This window comes from Nuphar pumila, chromosome 11 (assembly GCF_984573655.1).
Source record: "Nuphar pumila chromosome 11, dmNupPumi1.hap1.1, whole genome shotgun sequence".
NCBI lineage: Eukaryota > Viridiplantae > Streptophyta > Magnoliopsida > Nymphaeales > Nymphaeaceae > Nuphar > Nuphar pumila.
The window spans coordinates 3,046,426-3,053,588 of NC_143259.1; the positions used below are offsets into that span (position 1 = coordinate 3,046,426).

A 7,163-nucleotide genomic window follows, 5' to 3' on the forward strand; every position below is an offset into this window, starting at 1 on the left:
ACACAAGAGGATACTTCATCTGGATCGTAGTGTCGTCACCAAGAACGATTGCAGAGCTTTATGAAAAACAGATGTACGCTTGGTGTTTATTCAGTGGCTGAATTGCAGTAACAACTCAAAACTTGATTGTCATGACCAAAGGAACGCGCATTTTTTGAAGAATATCCCCATGGGAAGCACAGGAACAAAAAAAGAAATTATCAATTGACATTTTCTCATAAGCACTGCAACAAATATACGAAAAAACATAGACTTGCCTTCAGCAGCTCAAAAATACAATATCATGCATCATAGTCAGATAATGTTGGATAAAGAACTTTGAAGTCAGCATTGTTGACATATTCAAATATTAGACTGGGGGTCTTTGAGTGCTGATCTCTAACAATATACCACAAAGGTTCTGCAAAATCTTTATCTCCCTCTTTATCTGCATCCACAAGATTAACCAGAGAGAGATGAGAAAATGCTAAGTAAAAATAAAGTAACAAAAAGAATCATAGCAAGGCCATAAAATATATGAACAACGACGGTATTTGGCGTGCTTGATAAAACTTAACACTTGTAGAAGAAAACAAAGCAGAAAAGCTGATTCACAGAAGGAACTGATGCTCGACTGACATGGAGATGTAATTTGAGGCAAATCAATTGCATGTACATAGTATCCGATGCAAATTGATACTTGTTAGTTGTTACACCCTTAAAAACAAAGGGTTCCCTGTAGCACCTATCATGCTTATTGGTGAATTATAGTATTCTGAGCCTCCCATAGTCCACCTCTGTCCTTAAAGAACATTGAGCAAGCCAAAAATTCATATTTAAATCATCAAAAAATTCAGTTTATTAGCATATGCCTCAGCAGTACAAATCAAAACTGAATGTAGTTCTTTCCTAGACAGGAATTGCTAAGAAGCTGAATTTCATGCATAAAATAAATGGGTTGATTCAACCCAAACAGAATACGCAATTGGTTCATTCAGCTATACATTTGTGAACAGCAAAACCATAAAAAATCAGAAAAGAAGGTTTCTTAACAACAACAAATATATATCAGATTCAATGCTTAATCAAGTTCAATACGAAATAATAACATATGTCCAAAAAAATAGATCCTAATTAAACGTCTAAACAAAGAACAAACACAAAAGTTATCCAAAAAAAAAATCAGTCACGTAATTAAATTTCCAGAAGCATAGGAAAAGGGGAAAATGTTCTTAGCTCTGGTGTTACAACGTTGGTCAGTGTTCGCCCAATAGTTAGCCTACTTCGACAGCACCAACACAACACTCAGACGGTTCAGCAGGGAACATGTTTGGTCGTCTTCCTAATGGTGGCATCCATGAAGGATGCCGCGACCACACAAGGCACCAAGGAGAGAGAGTGAGAAGGTGTCTCCTTCCAGCTTCCAATGCTTTCTCATTGGCTTCGACACAGGAGGATTCTCGAACAGCAATAGCTAAGACAATAGCAACCCCTTTCCAAAAGGGGTGTCTCTAGCGTAAACCCTAGCTTTGGAAGTGGCGTCGGGTCGTTGGAGGGCGATTGGGGAGGGCGATTGGGGCAGGCGGGATCGGGGAGGGCGATTGGGGCTCCGCAGTGGATCTCCCAACAATCGGCGAAGGGTCGGGCTGCGAGCAGTGGGATGGCAGAGAGAGGTGCTGGACGAATCGGCGATCGGCACCATCACCGAGGCCGACCGATATCCGCCGAAAACATCACTGCCGCCCTCTGGCCGCTACACAGAAGAGGGAGAGAGCTCCGAGAGAGAGTGTCGGGCGTGCGAGATGGTTCGGCACGCCCGTCGAGAAAATTTCGTTCTTTTCATTCCTGTTATTTTTGTAACAGGGGGGAGGGTGGAACGAAAATAACATGCATATAAGAACGTGGTGGACGTGCAGAACGTCATCCACCGCGTCCAATGTTTGTTGAAAATTGCCATTTTTAGCATAATTTTTATCTGAATAACGCCGATAGCAGTGCATCAAACATACCCTTAGGGTAAGTAAGTTTGATGGCATGTCTAGGATTGAACGAAATGAACAAAAAGGATGAAACAAAACATTTATTTTGTTCGTTCTGTAACATATGTTCCAAGTCCAATGTTTGTCTGAACCATACTCAGATGCTATGTTCCAAATGTCTATTGTTTGATGACAATACGAGGATAACTTGGACAGTCATGGATAATGGATCGAATTACTTTATTTTGGATTGTATGACCCCATCCATCCACTATTTTACACGTTTTAACCAATTTATTACGGTTTTTTACCCAAATATGAATCCAATTATGAAATTATATCTAAAATCATGATTTTTTGCCATGAATATAAATTTGAAATTGGATTTTTACCCTAAATATGGATTTTTGTCCGCAATATGAATCTTGAATGACATTTTTGTCATGAATATGGATTTAGAATTGAATTCTTGCTATGAATATGGATATTTACCCCAAATATGGATCTCAAATTGGATTTTTGGCCACAATATAGATTTTTGCCTCGAATGTGGATCTAAAATTGGATATTTGCCCTGAATATGTATTTTTGCCTCGAATATGGATTTTTGTCTCAAATATGAATCTAGAATTGGATATTTGCCTTGAATATGTATTTTTGCCTCAAATATGGATCTCAAATTGGATTTTTTGCCCCAATATGTATTTTTGCCTCGAATATGGATCTAGAATTGGATATTTGCCTTGAATATGTATTTTTGTCTGGAATATGGATCTCAAATTGGATTTTTGCCCCAAATATGATTCTCGAATTGGATTTTACTTTACTGACGGTTAGGCCCTAAAATCTTGGACAAGCAAATGATTTTCAGAAAACAAATACCTTTTAATCAAACCAAGTATTGACTTAGGTTAGATAAGGTTTTTCTGATGTACTTTGGTTTTAAAAAGTGTTGACCACATCGTTCAAGTGAGAGAAAAAACCAAGCATAGTTTTCCAAAAGTTGATAAGCAACATGCTAGGTGCACCAAAACATGTCAATGTAAAAGGAAAGACAATAGTAAAGGTTCAAACAGGTGAATGAATTACTGCATAAAAGAAACCAGGATTATTTGATGCAGTAGCCAAATGCCTGAGTTTTTGATGACTATAAGCTCCATTTGCGTCACTTTCATGACTGTATTGCATACGACCCCCATACTCCTACTAGTTGCTCACTCACGCAGAATAGAATAAACTGATTGCTCCCATGAAGAAAGGACATGTGGGGATGGTTTTCTTGAACATAGAGTACGTGGTTCTGCTTTTCCAAACACAATTATATTCAATTTAACAAGACATTTGAATCCACAAAATTGGAAGGCATCCCTGGCTATAACAAAAGTAAATACCTAACAAGAAAATATGAAAGAAAGAAATGAAGAGAGGCAGAGTGATGCCTTGTTGTATTTGTAAATTTTAATTTTAACCAATTTCATGGACAGGAGAACAGAAATCAGAGGCAGAGATACATATATAATAAGTTTCAGCTTATCAATATAGTTCAAAATTCAAATGTACCGGAGTGTGATCCTATGCACAACAGCCTCTAGAAGATTAAATGACGCAACCCATCTTAGTAACAATTTTATTTCAGGCATGTGATGACTCAAAATAGAAATGATTTGATTTCTTCCATGAAAATTTCAAAAACTTTCAGATGAAAAGATTCCATACAATTCAATTAAAAAAAACAGATTCCACACGACAAGTTTAGTAGGAAGAGGCCATGCAATCATAATAGCAGTATTAATATGGTAGTAGGTCCAACAAATTCGGGTGTCATGTCAACTATGGGCCATGTGATTGTAAAGTGTGGGTTTCTACGTGAAGCTAGGAAGGTATTTGTTAAGATGAGGAGATGGGATGTGATATCATGGACCATAATGATCAATGGTTATTTGAAACATAATCATGGGAAAGAAGCACTAAGCCTCTTATAGAAATGTGTGATAGTGACATTGAGCCTAATCAACACACTTTTACTGTTGTTCTGAAGTATGCTTCTGTAGATACAGGAAAACAGATACATGGCATTGCTAAAGGGCGATGGGATTTAGAAACTCATGTTGGTAGCGGTCTTATAGATATGTACATGAAAAATGGGGATCCAGAAAGTGCAAGGTTGGTCTTTGACGTAATGCCTGAAAAGGATGTTTCATTCAATACCATGATATCAGGTTATGAAATAAATGGTAGTGGTGTTGTTGCCATAGAAACAAGTCCACTGAATGTCCTCTTACATTCTGTTGTTTCATAGATACAAGTAATATCTCACATTGAATCATTATTGTTATAATCTTTGCAGGAAGCTTTAAAGGCAAAAGGACTTAGAGATGATACTACATGTATAGTAATAGATATATTGCCACCAGAAAGGCCACCTACGTGTCAGTTTTCTAATTGATTGACTTAGCACAGATTGACTTCCAACTAAGCGCATGAAACTGAAGTCTTATGTGGCTTGATCAAATCACCTGAGGCTTGGCTACTTGCCCAACTAGATCAAAACTCAAACTAAGACTCAGGTGCCTAAGTGAGTCTACAATCCCAAGTCTGCAGGCCAAGAATTAATTGGGTCAATCAAGTCTGCAGGCTAAGTTCTAAGTCAATTGTAACTCTAGATTTTGGAACCAAAATTCAAATTAGACACCATGAACTTCTAGTTCTTAAACCAAATTACAATAAGTAACATGATAAAAATCAAAGATCTCTAATAAATGATAAAAATCAAAGAGCAATTAGAGATATAGTCAACTAAGAAGGGGAGCTGGTCATGTAGTTTAAATTTCATGAGGTATTACTTTAGAAAAGCCTACTAATGTATACAAAAACTGCAAGATCTCAACCACACCTACCACATGATGGAGAAATGCAAGTCCCCTGCAGCTCACACAGTCCATGCAAATTCAATTCATGACCATACAAAGTATCAAATAGCAAAATATCAGGGATATCAACTCCAGTGTGAATTATATTATCAAGGAAAGCTAAGAGAGACTCCAAGTACATTCAAAAGATCAAAACTGACACCAGCTAACACCAACATTAGTCCTAAGTGAAATTCCAACACTGAACATTTTCTCATTCTTCATTTATATATCAAGGTCACGTGCAAGTCATACAATTTTCATATTATTGTAGCTAGAACACCTGAAAAGCCCCTTGACTAGTCTCAATATCACCAAGCAAGAAACTCCCACCCTTTCCTTTGTACTCCCCAATCGTAGCATGATATTTAGACTTGAAACTTTCAAAATTTTGACTAGTGAAATTCATAAAGAGCATAGCCAGACATGTAGCAGATAATGAAGTTCACATGTTCTAAAACAAATCATACACAGAAGGTTAAGCAGCAACATCCAACTGAAAAAGACCTGATTGCACTTATGCAAGGAACTATAAACAGACCTTGGCAAGTGCTTGATATGACTCATTGCCTGAACTATTTGAATAGAAGCGAAGCCACTCTAATTCTTCACAAACCACCTAATGGGAAAAATAATATCATAATTATTATTATTAAAAAAAATGTAACACTTCCACCTATTAGATACTTAGAATAGCCATGAGATCAGTAATGAATTATTCACCAAGAAAGAAGCAACACAATGCAATTCAAAGGCAGAATCACATAATAAAGTCTGTCAAAAAATGAAACAAAACCTTATGAGATTTTCAACAGAATCATCCTTCATATCAACACCATTAGTTGGTAAAAAGGATTGGGTACTCCTTCCTAGTGCAACGAAGAATCCAAATATTGGTAAAAACATACAGGAACTGCTGACTATAGGTGTCCCAATAAGGACAACCTGAATTCAACGATAAAATGAAGAAATAAGAACAATATTTACTCAGGAAAATCAAAATCTCTAACCTCAATACTTTCACAAGTTATGAGTCTTGACCATATTCTTTCCCTGTCAATAGCTCGCTGCAATTGTTTATGCAAAAGATCCACCCAGAAAGCTAACTCTTCAGTGTTCTTTTCTTTTTTCTCCCAACAAGCTCCAGCTCTAAGACCAAAGTGGGCAAGAAATTCTCCATGGAGGCCTATTTTTCTCATAGAGTCATAAGCTTGATCTATAGGAATAAAATTAACAAGCTTGTTCATAAGTATGCCAGTAGCATCTGATATAAGGGAGAAAAAGTGTGGGCCACTATGCGCATCCTGAAAATCGCTGGTTTCCTGCTTTTGCGCATCACCCACAACCTCCGAACCTCTAACTCCCTTCAATACAGCTGTTCGGCCCCGAATTCTGGTGGCACTTCATCCTTCTCCACCTCCACAAGGTCAATCCCCCTGAACCGATAGTTTCACCAACTGGGTCACTCCCAAAATCAGATTTTCATCACCACCCAAAACCCCAACCTCCGCAACACCAATCTTCCCCAATCCCCCCACTTTCTCAGAACATAAATTCCCCTCTTCCCCAACACCCACCTCCTCAACCCGACCCCAACAACCATGGTTCAGCAGAAACACCATCCTCCCCATCCTCCAAAACTGCATCCCCATCTTCATCGCTTGCCTCCTCCGACACCTTGGCGATAGGCACCTTCGTCGGGGCCGACCGATATCCGTCGGAAACATCACTACCGCCCTCCACTGCTGCCCCTCTGGCTGCTACACAAGAGAGGGAGAGAGCTTTGAGAGAGAGAGAGAGAGTCGGGCATGCGAGATGGTTTGGCGCGCCCGTCAAGAAATTTTTGTTCCTTTCGTTCCTGTTATTTTTGTAACGGGGGGAGGGTGGAACGAAAACAACATACGTATAAGAACGCGGCGGATGCACGGAACGTCGTCCATCGATTCCAATGTTTGTTGAAAATTGCAGTTCCTAGCATAATTTTCGTCTAAATCACGCTCGGAACGGCACATCAAACATACCCTTAGAGATCATGCCGAATGGACACTTCAATTAGTCATGAACACAAAACATCAACACCATGCACTTAACTTTATCTGTATGGTTTTGTTTTTTCATAAAAATGTCGATGTACTTATCATTGCGATTTTCGAATCTCCGATAAACTATAATTTGAAGGACGAATCGAACATGATTTGATCTTGGCACCATCAATTTAATGAAATTTTTTTATTTTTACTTCATCAAGTTCTAGTGCAATATGAGAGGTTGATTTTTTATGGTTCTAAAACACATC

General features: G+C 38.3%; 1 long non-coding RNA gene across 1 annotated transcript; it reads right to left on the reverse strand.

The window, feature by feature from the left end:
- Positions 1-236: 236 nt before the first annotated feature.
- Positions 237-6,409, reverse strand: LOC149821641 (uncharacterized). The gene is made up of 2 exons (XR_016425932.1): positions 5,409-6,409; positions 237-427 (listed from the first exon to the last, which is right to left on the reverse strand). It is a non-coding gene; the product is annotated as an uncharacterized LOC149821641 (long non-coding RNA).
- Between the last annotated feature and the right edge of the window lie 754 nt (positions 6,410-7,163).